The 15,447-nt window shown below is 40.8% G+C and overlaps 2 pseudogenes; both read left to right on the plus strand.

Moving 5' to 3' along the window:
- Positions 1-15,447, plus strand: part of LOC132353967 (carcinoembryonic antigen-related cell adhesion molecule 1-like) — a 902,477-nt pseudogene that overhangs the window by 70,404 nt on the left and 816,626 nt on the right.
- Positions 14,159-15,447, plus strand: part of LOC132353349 (zinc finger protein 560-like) — a 36,556-nt pseudogene continuing 35,267 nt past the window's right edge.

The following is a 15,447-nucleotide window of genomic DNA, read 5'->3' on the forward strand; positions in this document are numbered from 1 at the left end:
AGTCAGTCCATGAATGCACAGATAGAGGAAGAGAAGGTGTTCCCCATGCACTGCCTTTGGGGGAGGACATAAAATTGTGAAAATGCTAATTTGGTAGTGGGACATGGTTAGGCTTCTTTTCCTCAAAATTATAGATAAAACCAATACCAGTGCTAGGTACAAGTGGATGATTTCCACTGGGTATGTTGAATCTTACCTTGAAGACAGGAGACAGGATTGTACAAATGAGTTTAAAGCCAACTGGGCTAAGAAGGAGGCCTGTGAAGATTTCAAGTTTGGGAAGGGGTTTATCTCAAAGTAATCTTTTTAGTGTTAAAAATATTTCATTGAAAATGAAATTGATAAAACTGCAAAGAATTTTGAAGTGAGTGTGTGTGTGATTGTGTGTTTCTTGGCCAGGTTGAATATGAGTCATCTGTGTGCACTAAGTCATAAGTATTACATCAGTTCCTAGCTGGTGAATTATGGTTGCCAAGTGTCTTGGAGTAAGGTAGATCCAGTAAATAAACAAAAATGTTAATTTCATTATTTGCTCAGTAATCTCCCTCTGTAGGAAAGGTATTCTTTTAAAAAATGGTCGACCAATAATGCAGAGAAATAAATAAATAAATAAATAAATAAAGTAAAAAAATAATGAAGAGAAGTTAAAGTGACAGTGTGCTAAAAATACATAATTAAACCTCTGAACCTAAAATTTAGGTTTAAAAGGGGGAATCAGTAACTTGATTTTAATGACATATGTATGACACATATATAACCACATATGTTCCCTGCATAAAAATTTTTGTGTAAAATTCACAAAGTAAAACTGTACTTTGCCATAGCAAAATGTGTAGAGATTTGACAGGCCATATTTCTTTCACCATACTCCAGTAAAATTAGAAACAAGTGAAAGGTGACCAAAGCATTTTAAAATACATGGATGTTAAGGAATACTCTCTCTCCTAGAACCAATTTTTTAAAACATTTTTATAATTTTATCGAGATATAATTGACATAAGTTTAACATGTACAGCATAATGACTTGACTTACAAATATTGTGAAATGGGGACTTCCCTGGCCCTCCAGAGGTTAGGACTCCACGCTGTCACTGCCGGGGCCGCGGGTTCAATCCCTGGTCAAGGATTAAGATCCCAGAAGCGCAGCCAAAATATATATATATAGTGAAATGATTACCACAATGAGTTAACATCCATCATCTCATATAGATACTAAAAGAAGAAAAAGAAAAAAGTGGGGTTTTTTTTCTCTTGTGGAGAGAACTCTTAGGATTTGCTCTCTTAGCAGCTTTCAAATGTACCATTCAGCAGCATTAACTGTAGTCATGTTTCCTCCCACACTCCTGCTTAGTCTTCAGTACTTTTGTACTTTGTCCACCTTATTTTGTGGTTTGATGTTTCAGCTTACTCCTAGGCCTGACAAAGATAAACGTGCTTTTAATGTTTTTGTTTGTTTTTGTTGTTTTTATAAATTTATTTATTTATTTTTGGCTGTGTTGGGTCTTCGTTGCTGCACGTGGGCTTTCTCTAGTTATGCGAGCCAGAGCTACTCTTCATTGCAGTGCGCGGGCTTCTCATTGCAGTGGCTTCTCTTGTGGAGCATGGGCTCTAGGCACATGGGCTTCAGTAGTTGTGGCATGTGGGCTCCAGTAGCTGTGGCTTACAGGCTCTAGAGCGCAGGCTCAGTAGTTATGGCACACGGGCTTAGTTGCTCCGCGGCATGTGGGATCTTCCCAGACCAGGACTCGAACCTTTGTCCCCTGCATTGGCAGGTGGATTCTCCACCACTGCGCCACATGGGAAGCCCCTGTTTTTGTTTTTGTTTTTGTTTTTGTCCAAAAAGATTTCAGCTTGGAGCGGGGAGGGAATCCAGACTTTTTGATGCTGTTTTCAGATATGCCTTTTATATTTCTAAATTTCTTTAGGATTTTGTACTTAATCAATACCCCTTATTTCGTATGTCTCATTTAATGTACTTGATAAGACCAGTTAATCTTACCTATGCCTTTAGAACTTTATCTTGAAAAATCAGTATTCTTCCTGTTTGCTGAAAGAGGTTGCACATGGACTCAGTTTCCCTTTAGAAGACTTGATGAGTCACATCAGTAAATTGCATATTGCTCTTTACAAATTATAGCAGCCTGGGTTCTTAATTGGAAAGCACATGAGCCAATTCTAACCAGTTGATTCAGAAGATATTAGGTGGCTTCAAGAACTGGCAAGAAAGACAGTGTTCAGGGCTTCACAGAAACAATTGCTGAATCGTGCTGCAGAGCCATGAGAGTTCCTCAGTGTTCCCAAAGTTCCTTGAGATATAGTAAAGAACTAACTATATCTTCTTTTTTTTTTTTTTTTTTTTTTATTTTTTTTTTTATTTTTTTTTTAACTATATCTTCTGATTCGAAGTCTGGGCAAGTGCCTGGTTCTGGTGGATTGTAGGCTGTGCCTGCACCTGAGTTGTGTGGAAGATTAAGATGCCAGGGCCACCAGTGCCTAGTGTTTCCTGGAGCGTCCATAGTTGTAGATGGGCTCTACCTTCCACTCATACTAATTCTTTGGGCAGTTTGTCATTCATAGAATTGTTACTCATTTGCTAAGCAACAGCAAAGGAAAAAACAAAAGATTTCCAGTATAGCCCGCCCTTGCCTAGCCCATATGTCAACATTTTCTTCACTCTCTACATTTTCACTTAACTTTAATATGTATAGGCAGCCTCCTACTTAACCTATCACAGCTCTCTTACAACAAAAAACGTGTACTCTCTTCCTCACCCAGGGCTTCATATCTTTGCTTCCACTTCCAAGTCTGGGATCTCTGAGTGGTGTCCATTCCTTTTCTAGTGAAAAACTCCTCATGTAAAAAGATGGTTCAGGGCTTCCCTGGTGGTGCAGTGGTTGAGAATCTGCCTGCCAATGCAGGGGACACGGGTTCGAGCCCTGGTCTGGGAGGATCCCACATGCCGCGGAGCAACTAGGCCCGTGAGCCACAACTACCGAGCCTGCGCGTCTGGAGCCTGTGCTCCACAACGAGAGAGGCCACGACAATGAGAGGCCCGCGCACCGCGATGAAGAGTGGCCCCTGCTCGCGCAACTAGAGAAAGCCCTCGCACAGAAATGAAGACCCAACACAGCCAAAAAATAAATAAATAAATAAATAAATTTATTTTTTAAAAAAAGATGGTTCAGACGCTGGGCATTTAAAAAGGATGGGGGGATTATAAACCAGGTCAAATTACCAAGCAAATATTCAGTAACTTTAGTTGTGAGTAGATATGCAAAAGCTTTCTAAACCTGCTTTTGTAAAACCACAAACAAGTTGGTGACATGGGCAGTTTTTACTGCTTAGGATAATTTAATTCTTATTTGGATTTGTTTGGGGGTCTAACTAAATCAGTGTCTGTTTTATTATGCTTTGCAGTAAAAATAGTATTGTTACATTAAAAAATACCACTTTTGGCATTTGCCAAGTGGATCTTCATGTTGGAACAGTAAAGTTGGACCTTCTATCTTATGGCCAATGTGGTACTGATTTGTAATCCACTGAGGATGGCATTTCATTGGAAATAGGTTGATAAATACGATTGATAAACCTTTCTGTAGTAGTTATATCACCTTTCTGGACTCTTTAACATCTTTTGTGTTCTATTGAGGTCATGACAGTCTTCATGATCACCTCCTCTCTTCTTCAGGGAGGACTCCTGGAATTTAACTGTTGGATCAAGTTCTTGAAACACAGATATTCCTTTTGAATATTGTTCCTCTTTCCTGCCCAGGCTCTACTAGTTACTCTCTGACAGTGTTTGCTTAGATCTGGACTGTTGATACCTATGCCTGTGGTTCACTGCACAACAGATCCAGCAGGTTGGTGATTCTTCTGACCAGAAGCTCTTCTTCTTGTTCTATATTTGGTTTGTCCACATGTTTCTCCACCATTGCTCACTTTCTGAAGGGACTAGGACCACACTACCCCTGCCAGATATTTTGTGGAATGCTGGAACTTTCTATGGGTGTAAGTTCCTGATTTTTCTGTACTCTTGAAAAAACTTCATGGACATGCCATTAACTTTAATTGATAATTTATTTTTAAGAAGTAATACGTAGCTGTGATCATAAGTGGAATGTGCTGAAATTTTAGTAGTGGGGATTAGGTTATAAAAGGACCAAACCTATGGAAAAGCCAGAAGAGGGTTTTCTGATGAAATCTCAAAACTGTTTATCTGTAGTTTCTGGTATTACTATTCTCTACTAATTATATGGGGTTCCATCACTGAAACTCTCTGCTTTAGTATTTATGTTGCACTGGGTAGAGGGAGTTGGAGTCTCTTTTTGTAATCTGGTGCTTTAATTAGATATAGCTGATAGAATTGATCATCTAGGCCTGTATACAATACAGCCAATTCCAAGATGTGTCCCCAGAAAACTGGATGCCCCGTCACCACAGGCTACACCCATCCCCAGGTGGTGTAGCCTCTACCTTGTATGAGTATCCAATCATGGTTCCTATGTTCACATGGGAAGATGGGGTGACTACTGTGTTTGGAGTATTGTTCTCTGTTACTGCTGGATAAAGTCCAGTTGCATTTTTTTATACAAGGAAAACTGAAGTTTCTAGCTTTAAATGAAACTATAAAATTGTGGGGGGGTTGTGTTTATGAAACATTCAAATTGGTCAGAAAACACTGAATGAGAAAAAAATGTTTAAGTAAAAGATGGCGACTAGGTTAAAACAAGAGTTAAATTGGAAACAGCAGCATTAGTTCACACCCTTAAAAGCTGGGCAGCCTCTTGGGTTGCACATTATCCTAGGGATCCATCAGTGATGCAGCAGCAATTTGAAACCAGGGCTCTTTGGTGAGTAGCTTATGTTAAGGCAGAGAGATAGAAATGGGCTTGTACTATCTTGTGGATAATAGGTTAAAAAACACTTCTAGAGACATTTGGGTGGTGTTACATATGCCACAGGGGCCACTAACCTGTGTGGAATTCCTGCCAACCAAGCAGGAATACTTTGAGCATTGAGAAACCATTAGTCATGGACAGCTGGACCAAGGTAGGTCAATACAGAGCCATGGGTCCTTCGTGAGATGCAGTATCAAGTGTGCTGAAGAAAGGCATTCTTAATCTGTTCAGACTGCTATAACAAAAATACTTTAAACTGGCTGTATCAGCGTCTGAGGACTCACTTCCTGCTCCTTAGCTGCACATCTTGTTTTGTCCTCACAAGGTCTCTGAGGCCTCTGTAAGGGCACTAATCCCATTTGTGAGGTACCCTCATGACCTAATCACCTCCCAAAGGCCCTCACCCCCTAATATCACATTGGGGGTTAGGATTTCAACATATGAGTTTGGTGAGGGGACACAAGCATTCAGTCCACAACAGGCACAAACTCAACTTCTAATAGCCTTCAAATAAAGGTGCATTATATTGGTCAGTCCCAATTGCCCTGCAGGCAAGTGTTGGTCATCATTAATTTTATAACATGTGAAAAATAGGCTTATATGGAGGTCCATACAGAAAAAAGTCACCTTCACTAGGATGAAGATCTGGAAACTACACATTTTAATCTCACAATGTAAGGGGCATCTAAAATTCCAGCTTAGGCCCCTCACTGACTGACACTGGAGGTTGATCGCTTCATTACTTGCCTCTGGTGGATAGGCCACAGGCTCTATAAAGACGCATAAAGATGCCATTAATAAAGGAGCCCAGCGATGACATAGAGGGGTGGGATAGGGAGGATGGGAGGGGGGCTCAAAAGGGAGGGGATATGGGGACATGTGTATGCATGTGGCTGATTCGCTTTGTTGTGCAACAGAAACTAACACAGTCTTGTGAAGCAATTATATTCCAATAAAGATCTATTAAATAAATAAATAAATAAATAAAAAATAAGGGAGCCCAGCCCCAGGTGTATTTGGTCATGTTTATCATTGAAGGGAGCAGATAAGGGGAAAAAAGTGATTGGGATTAATGATAACTCAACCTTCCATGAGACCCTCGTTTGCTCTTTGTTAAAACTTAGGAAGAAAACAAGAAAAAATATGTAAATGAATATGGCCCATTTCATCAAATGGGAGTGGAGGTGGGGCAGGCAAAGTGTAGATTATTTATCCAGGAGACAAACCATAAAGGGGGGGAAATACAAATACCAACTCTAAAACAACGCTAAATATATGGCTGAGGGAGGCTTAGGAACCAAATATCTAGATAGAATTCTGGTCGATAGTTCTTTTTCTTGTGTGGTTTTCTTAATCCCCTTGCTTTTAACATTTGCTTCTATTTTTCAAGGTTGGAGGGCCTCACATCACTCAGCCAGATGTGCTAGAACCTGACTGAAATATGGGCTTACTTCCTCTTGTGGAAAACAGTACTCCATCTATCAAACATCTGGGACAAATTAGACTATAATTGGTTTCCTACTGCCCCCCAATTTACACAAGTATAATTTAAACAATTTAGTATAATTTAAATAATTAGATGATCTAATGATCTAGAACCATCGAATTCCTAACCTAATCACCCGAATGCAGTCAATCCACCACCTACCTAGCTTCGATTTCCCCAGATGATAAGAACAAAATCTTAATTTATACAACACATATCTCAACTTAAAAAAAAACACAACTTTTCCTTTACATGGGTGGTTCTTAAACTTTGCCATGCATCAGAATCAGAGGGAGTGCTTCTTATAACACAGATTTCTGGGTCCCGACCCGAGAGTTTCTGATTCAGTAGGTCTGGGGTGGAGTTTGGGGGTTTGCAATGATTCTGCTGGTCCAGGACCACAACCTGAGAACCACAGCGCTAGAACGGTTTTAAGTATTTAAATGGAATTAACTTATAATATATCTGGCTCACAAACGTTCTAAGTTCTTGCCTTAAATTGTGCCAAACTTTTAACTTTAAATCAAATTAGGAGAGGAAGTTTGTGTTGGGCGGAGTCTGGCAGCCAGAGCTGAACGAGATGCGTGAGAAGGTGTGAAGCCCCGCCCCTTCCCCGTCCCCGCCCCATCCCACCCCCCTCCGCGCTCCTCCTGGTATTTGAGCCCACCCCGGCTTCCCTCCGCTCAGATCTTCCTAGGGGAGAGCAGCGTTCAGTCTGGGTTGTCTGAGCCGCCTGCACTTGGTCCTTGCAGAATCCTCCCTGTGTGGAGCCCGATTCAGAAGACAGAGGACAGAACACTTGGTAAGTCTGTGTCTTTTGTTTGTTTATTACTGCATTTGTCTCGAGACCGTGGTCCACCCCAGCACCCAACCCCCCCAACCTCCCCCCCCCCCGTCCTGCCACACACACACACAGCACACTACTCTCCATTTGTGGGGTCAAAAAAAAAGGAGGAGGCTCTGGGAGCTGCAGGGTCCTCAATCATGTCTTCATCTAAAGAGAGTGAAGTCCCATCTGGCTTCTCCCCTGAAGGGTCCCCCAGCCCTGACTCGCCAAACTACATGCTACTCTCTAACCATCCCCAGATTTCTGCAGGAGTCAGCCCATTGCCCACAGGAAACACCTACTGACTCGCAGAACTCACCAGCTTCCTCCCCCATGTCCCTTATCTTTTCACCCACAGCCCTCAGAGAATCCCCTGGGTCCCCCAGCTACTGTCACACACTTTGCCCGCAGAAGGGACACTTCTAATGGCCGACTTTACCACATTGGCAGCCCTTGGCTGGGCAGTGTGACCCTCCTGCCTGATTCCACAGAGGGTCCCTTAATCCAGAGAGCAGATGGGAATGACAGAGTTAGGAACACCTGATACCAAGTACCACTTCATCCTTCTCCCTGATACCGTGGCCTTGAAGCCTAGAACCACAGTGATTGTTTGGGCCAAATAGTAGAGATACATAGTACATACAACTCCAAATGTCATTTGTTGGAGGATGCAGGTTACCATGTTAGGCTGACCAATGAAAAGTAAGGAGCAGAAGAAGCGGAGAATGAGAAATGAGCCGAAGGTAGCTGAGTACCCAGTTTTTGACCTTGACAGTGGAGGTTTCTTGATCTTTCACAAAGATCCCGAGAATCACTGCTGTGAGTACAGACAAGGAAAGAGCAGTGCAGGCCAGCACCATCCCTACAGTGTCTTCAAATGCCAGGAAGGTCACGATTTTGGGGAGACAGCGGTCTCTCAGCGTTTGTGTACTAATGACTTGAGCACTCCACACAGTGTTTCATATCTGAGAAAACAAAAGCAAACAGGATTTCACGTTGAACAATTCATGCTTATTCCCATGACATAATCATTATCACATTTTTTATCACTGAAAATACTGTCCACCTCTGACATGATTTTTTGGATACAAAAATCATGTGTCAGGCTGGAGAACCCATGAGCATAATAAAGTAGTTGTTACAGAGACTATATCAAGGTTAATACTGTCCATTTCTCTATCGGAAGTAATGCTTTCACCCACAATCATCAGAAAGCTTTATTCCACATTTGGGGTGGCTTTTGCTGTTGTTTGGTTAGTGTGTTGGTTTAACAATATCATCAAGGTTCACTTTGATTTCCTCTTTCTGCTGTCCACAAGAAATGCTTCAATGTATGGTTTCTTCTCAGAGTTATGTGATGTGGTCTACAGCTTTATTATTACCATTTGAACTGAGAGAGAAAGGCATCCTGTAACTTTTCCAGAGGAGCAAGGAAGAAATTTTCTAAGACTCCTCTACCACCCATATCCTTCAATGTGAGTGGTGGATGTAGATACCATACAGTCAATGAATCAACCTTCAACCTCCGATTTTCCTGCACTCCGATGTTTCTGCGATGGGGTAGCAGGATTTAGGGAAGAGAACACAAGCTTTGAAGCCAAGAATTCCTGATTACAAATTCGTTTCAGCATTTCATTGGCATCTTACTGGCTATGTTACTTGGGTAAGTCATAGCAGATGGAATTAAGGTTGCTAATCTGCTGCTCTTAATGTAAGGAGATTACCCTGTGTACTGGTGGCCCAACATAATCACAAGTATCCGTAAATTGGGAAGAGGTAGGCAGAAGTGTCAGGCCAGAGTGATCCATTGTTGGTTTTAAAGATGGAGGGAGAGGGCCACGTCCCCTAGGCATCAAAGTGAGGTTTCTAAGAATAGGGAGTTAGTATAGCTGATTGATACGGTTTCAATGTGGACAGATCCTCATTTGTATTCAAATTCCAAGTGGGCTAAATGGGAAATGAAAGGGAAGAAAATATAACTTCGGGGGAAGCACCATATGGCAGATTATATTTTCCAACAAATCCTCTAAAATCCATACTTTTCTTACACTGTGACTTTAACATTCCTCCCACTGAGAGGTTGGGGGAGGGGGATTGATCTTCTTTGCCCTTGAATCTGAACAGGCTTTTGATGATATGACAGCAACACTATATGTGACTTTCGATGCCAAATCATAAAAAGTGATGCAGCTTTCCCCTCGTTCTCTTGGAGCACTCACACTTGGAACACAGCCGCCGTGCTGGGAAGCAGCCTCGGAAACCACATGGAGAGGCCATGTGTGGGTATTGTAGTTGACAGCCCCAGCTGAGGTCCCAGCTGACCGTCTCCATCAACTACGTCGTGTAATTCCATTCCCCAGCTGTCAAGTTACCACCCAGCCTGTGGGTCTTCCCAGCTGAGGCTCCAGACATCATGGAACAGAGAAAAGCCATCCTTGCTGTGCCCTTTCCAATTCATGACCCAGAGAACCCATGAGCATAATAAAGTAGTTGTTTTAAGACACTAAGTCTGTGGTCATTTGTTAGACTATAGTAGTAAAGGGGACCTGCCACATAATCACTATGATCTATCAGGTTCTTTTTCTAGGCACTCAAGTATGTACAAGAAGGCAAGCACATGATCCAACCATCCCACTCCTGGGCATATATCCAGATAAAACTCTAATTTGAAAAGATACATGCACCCCTATGTTCATAGCAGCACTATTTACAATAGCCAAGACATGGAAACAACCTAAATGTCCATCGACAGATGAATGGATAAAGAAGATGTGGTATATATATATATATATATAATGGAATACTACTCAGCCATAAGAAAGAACGAAATAATGCCATTTGCAGCAACATGGATGGGCCTAAAGATTATCATACTAAGTGAAGTAACCCAGAAAGAGAAAGACAAATAGCATATGATATCACTTATATGTGGAATAAAAAAAATGATACAAATGAACTTATTTACAAAACAGGAACAGAATCACAGACATAGAAAACAAACTTATGGTTACCAAAGGGGAAAGGGGGTGAGGAAGGGATAAATTAGGGGTTTGGGATTAGCAGATACAAACTACTATATATAAAATAGATAAACAACAAGGTCCTACTGTATAGCACAGGGAACTATATTCAATATTCTATAGTAAATCATAATGGAAAAGTATGAAAAAGAATATATATACACATATATATAATATATATATTAATGTGTGTGTGTGTGTATATATATATATATATATATATATATATATATATAAATCCTTTGCTGTACACCAGAAACTAACACAACTTTGTAAATACTTAAAAAAAAAAAAAAGAAGGCGGCGAGAAGTCCTCTGTAAGGGATCTCAGCAAGGAGTTCGGATATTTGCTTTTAGCCACTCAGGACTTTTAAAAAGTGACCTTTTTTACTTAGAGCAAATGCAAAGACAGAGAAGAACAAATACTGTATGATCTCACTTACATGTGGAGTCTAAAAAGGTTGAACTCATAGAAACAGAGAGTAGATTGGTGGTTGTCAGGGGCTGGGAGGTGGGGGAAATGGGAAGATATTGGCCAAAGAGCACAAACATTCAGTTATAAGATGAATAAGTTCGGGGGATCTAATGGTCAGCATGGTGACTAAAGTTAACAATACTTTATTGTATACTGGAAATAAGCTAAGAGAGCAAATATTAATGTTCTCACCACAAAAAAACAAGGTAACTATATGAGGTGATGGATGTGCTCACTAACCTTATATATCACAATGCAGACATATGCCAAATCATGACATTGTACCCCTTAACTTTACACGATGTTGTCAATTATATCTCAGTAAAGCTGGTTAAATAAATAAACAAAAGGCAGCCCCAACCCAAAAAAAAAAAATCAAGTCAAGAGCACTAAATAGGAAAAGATCAATGTTTACTGGAAAAAAGTACCAACCATAATGCTTATATAAATATAATCATGAATGGTTAGTGATAGAGAAGAATTGGGGGGTAACCACACCTCTTGCATTCAGTAGAAAAAGTAAAATACACATAGGAACTGACCCACATATTCAGTCATCTTCATACAGTAACATAATGGATAAAATGGTAGAGCTTCAGGAGATGATACCTTATATTGAAATACATATGACTTGTTTACAGTTTGTAGACCAGAGATTCCTAAAACAGCCAATTTCAAATTTTCCCTGACTGTCTAAAATTATGCTATTTCTTGTGCCCTGGCCTAGATTCGTGATTCAGTGGGTTAAGAGTAGGATGTTGGGCTGGGAATATATATTTATTATAATTTCTCTGGAAATTCAGCTAAGTAGATTGGATTGTGATCTACTGTCTATGACCAAAAAGCAATGAGGAAACAAAATATTAAATTGTAAAATACACATATATATGTATATATACATAGAACAACACAGAAATCATTCAGTTAAAATTTTTATATGTCAAGACACTAAAACAAAAAATAATTAAAACCATCACTTGCAAGATTAAAATCTCTTACTATTTAATCTTGGTTTATAAGGGAATTTAAACTCACAATTAAAGGATGTTCATGTAGGGTAGAGGAAAGCAGCGGTCTAAACAGGGAATATTAAATTTTATAGTTTGCCAAAATCTTTAGCAGTTTCCATAACCTTAAATGCTTGTTATCACAACAGCAAAATATAACCAATACATGAATCATAGAACTCAAATTGGGAAGTGGAATGAAAAATAATTGAGGATTAAGAAATCAGTAGGAATGGAGATAAGATGAAAGCAGGATAAACCTATAGGGGAAACAAAACAGAAAAAAAGAAAGAGCTTAAAACCCAAACAGCTGGAATAATCTCTAGAAGAAAACAGAGCATTCAGAACATACATTTGAGTATGAACCATAATTAGTATTTGACATGGTAACATTTCAAATCAGTTATGAAAACTGGGCAAAGGATATATAAATAGGCAATTCACCCACCACTGATATATTAACATCTATTCAACATCTCCATAATGAGACACTGTGTTTGGTTTATCAAATTGGGAAAATTTCAAGAAAATTATTATCCCTAGTTTTGATACACTAAGACTGGAAGCATAACTTCATTGGCGGACAAGGTTGTAACATCTAAAACTAAACAATCCTAAGCAACCACTTAAAATGATTCCATTATTTAGTAACATGGAAAGCTACCCATGATATATAAAGTGAGAGAAAAAATAGTTCCAAAATATTATGCCAATTTTGTGGGGAGAAAATATAATTTTAATACATATTTACTCTCATAGAGGATCAAGAAGTAAATGGGCCAAGATATTAATGATGATTGTTTCTGGGTGCTAGGATTACAGACGACTTTAATTTCGTCCTTTTTTCTTACATTTTTCCTTTTTTTTTTCTTACTTTTCTCCCATGTTTTCTTAACATTGACCGTGCACTATTTTGGAATTATATATATATATGTATATATATAAATATGTAATATAATACAATATGTATTCATATATAATACATATGATTTTTATATGTAAGTTATATATTTAAAATATATAAATATATAATAATTATATATATTATATATAGTTTACACCAAAGCATCAGTAATGCTTTGTATCCCCTGTAAGGGATTGTGGATTTGTTTGAGAATATTGTCAGACTTTCTACAATGTGAACGTGTTAGTAGTGAGTGGTAACTTTTTTTTAATAAATTTATTTATTTATTTATTTATGGCTGCGTTGGGTCTTCGTTGCTGCGGGCGGGCTTTCTCTAGTTGTGGTGAGCGGGGACTACTCTTCCTTGTGGTGCGTGGGCTTCTCATTGCTGTGGCTTCTCGTTGCAGAGCAGGGGCTCTAGGCGCGCGGGCTTCAGTAGTTGTGGCATGCGGGCTCAGTAGTTGTGGCTCGCGGACTATAGAGCGCAGGCTCAGTAGTTGTGGTGCACAGGCTTAGTTGCTCCGCAGCCTGTGGGATCTTCTGAAATCTTCCCGGACCAGGGCTCGAACCCGTGTTCCCTGCATTGGCAGGCGGATCCTTAACCACTGTGCCACCAGGGAAGTCCCTAACTTTTTTTTTTTTGAGGAAAGAAGAGTGTAGCGGCGCCCCAAAGCTGAGCGCTGCAACCTTGAGCGCCCCCCGCCCTCCGGCACTCGTCTGGCAAAGCTCCAGGTGCACGCTTAATTCCATCACCCTCTGGACTCAAAGACAGCGCGCCGCAGAGGGTTCTGGGAAGTGTAGTCCGGGCCCTCCGTAGTCGCCCACTTCCGCTTCCGGCCGGCTTTGGTTTCTTATGCAGTGGTGAGTACGAAAAGGGACGTGAGTGTTCTTGGAGGTCTTTGTTCCGGCCGCAGGCACAGGGGCCAGATCTCAAGGATCTGAGGGGGAAAGAGCGGCGAATGGCGGAGGGTCGGAACCAGGGAATTTCAACGAGCTCGGCTTGGCGAAGGAAGGGTTTGAGGAGGCGGGTCGCCGAGCATCCCGGGGTGGGATGGGGGGCGGGGCCCGGGCCGGCAGCCCTTTGTACGCCTCAGGCTCGGAAGGAGCAGTTTGAGGCCGGCAGCTCCGCCTCTGAGACGGGCATCTCCCGTTTGGGAGACTCCAATCCAGGCAGTCGCGGATTGATGGTATCTTGAATTCTTTAACGGTAGCCGCCCACCCACTTCTGTACCAATTTCAGAGATTTCTGTCTGTGGAGGCATTTCTGTAAAGAGCTGCTGAAGTTGAATCTTCATGTTCTGTATGTGTTCCTTGGAGAATTTTAAAGCACTGTGCAAGTTGTGAAAGATTCTTTTGCTGATGTATTGTTGCTGCGTCTGGTTTTTGTAGCGTCTGAGGTACACACAGGTTGAATTCCACTCTAAATGTCACATAGCTGATATAGAGACCAAACTAGTGGTTACCAGTGGGGAGAGGGGCAAGATTGGGGTAGGGGATTAAGAGGTACAAACTGTTGTGTATAAAATAAGCTACAAGGATTTATTACACAACACAGGGAATATAGCCAACATTTGATAATAACTATAAATGGAGTATAACCTTCAAAAATTGTGAATCACTATATTGTACACCTTGTAACATATAATATTGTACATCAACTATACTTCAATAAAAAAATCCTTCCCCCTCCCCCCAAAATTAAAATGTCACATAGCATGTGGGAGTCACAGCTCTGAATTCAATTCGAGACCGTGTCCTGATTCTCTTTGTCTCCTGGGAGCTACAGTGAGTGCAGGCTTGTAGACAAGGCACAAAGCAGGGCTGGCATGGGCCCTTCTCTCTGAGTCCTGTAGGGAGGGTGGTCCCTTTCCAGGACACCTGAAGGAGGTAATAGGAGTTGATTACAGAAAGGGTAGGTTAAAGGCAGGAGTAGATTACATCCAACTGGTGCTCAGAGATTTTTCCCTGTGGTGTGTTGGGAATTATGATAAAATCATGTTATCTCATGGCTCGTTTTTTTTTTTTTTGGCTCTCTTCCAACTGTTCCTTTGCCAGAGAGAACTGCATAAAAGAGGAAGGAATAATCCCAGATCTCTTGCCACTGGAGCTGCAGGTGAGTAGGACTTTGGTCTCTTGTTGTTGTTGTTTTATGTCAATGCTTGCTGTCTTCCCAAATAGAGGCCTGTTTTCCCGACCTCATTGTTCATCCCATGGTTTTGACAAATGTCCTGTTCAGGCCCCTCAGCCTTACCGCCTTCACTCAGAAATGGGTTTCTTCTAAGGCTGGGGAATTTCCTGGTGTCTTATTAGTATGTGCTCTCCTTGGCTCCTAGTGGTGGTTCATTTGGTCAGTAGATTGCTCAGGCTTACACTCTTTCAAGGATGTGCTACGTATAGGAAAGAGGTAATAGGAAAGAGGTAACAGTAACTGTAATGGTATGCATTAATTAAGCGCTTATTATATGACAGTTATTATGTTGAGGGCTTTCACTTCTGTATCCCTGGTCCCTGGAACAGTGTGTGGCATATAGTAGCCTGTCAATAAATATGTGAATGAGTAAATTAATTTTTCTATTTATTATTTATTTATTTATTTGCCTGCACTGGGGTCTTAGTTGTGGCATGTGGGATCTAGTTCCCTGACCAGGGATCGAACCCAGGCCCCCCCTGCATTGGGAGTGCGGAGTCTTAGCCACTGGACCACCAGGGAAGTCCCTGAGTAAATTAATATATATTTAATTTGCTCAGCAACTGCAGAAGTTAGATAATATTAGTCCCATGTTACAGATAAGAATACTGAGGCTTAGAAAGGTTAAGAAACTTAACAAGTG

Source organism: Balaenoptera ricei, chromosome 19 (assembly GCF_028023285.1).
Source record: "Balaenoptera ricei isolate mBalRic1 chromosome 19, mBalRic1.hap2, whole genome shotgun sequence".
Classification (NCBI taxonomy): Eukaryota; Metazoa; Chordata; class Mammalia; order Artiodactyla; family Balaenopteridae; genus Balaenoptera; species Balaenoptera ricei.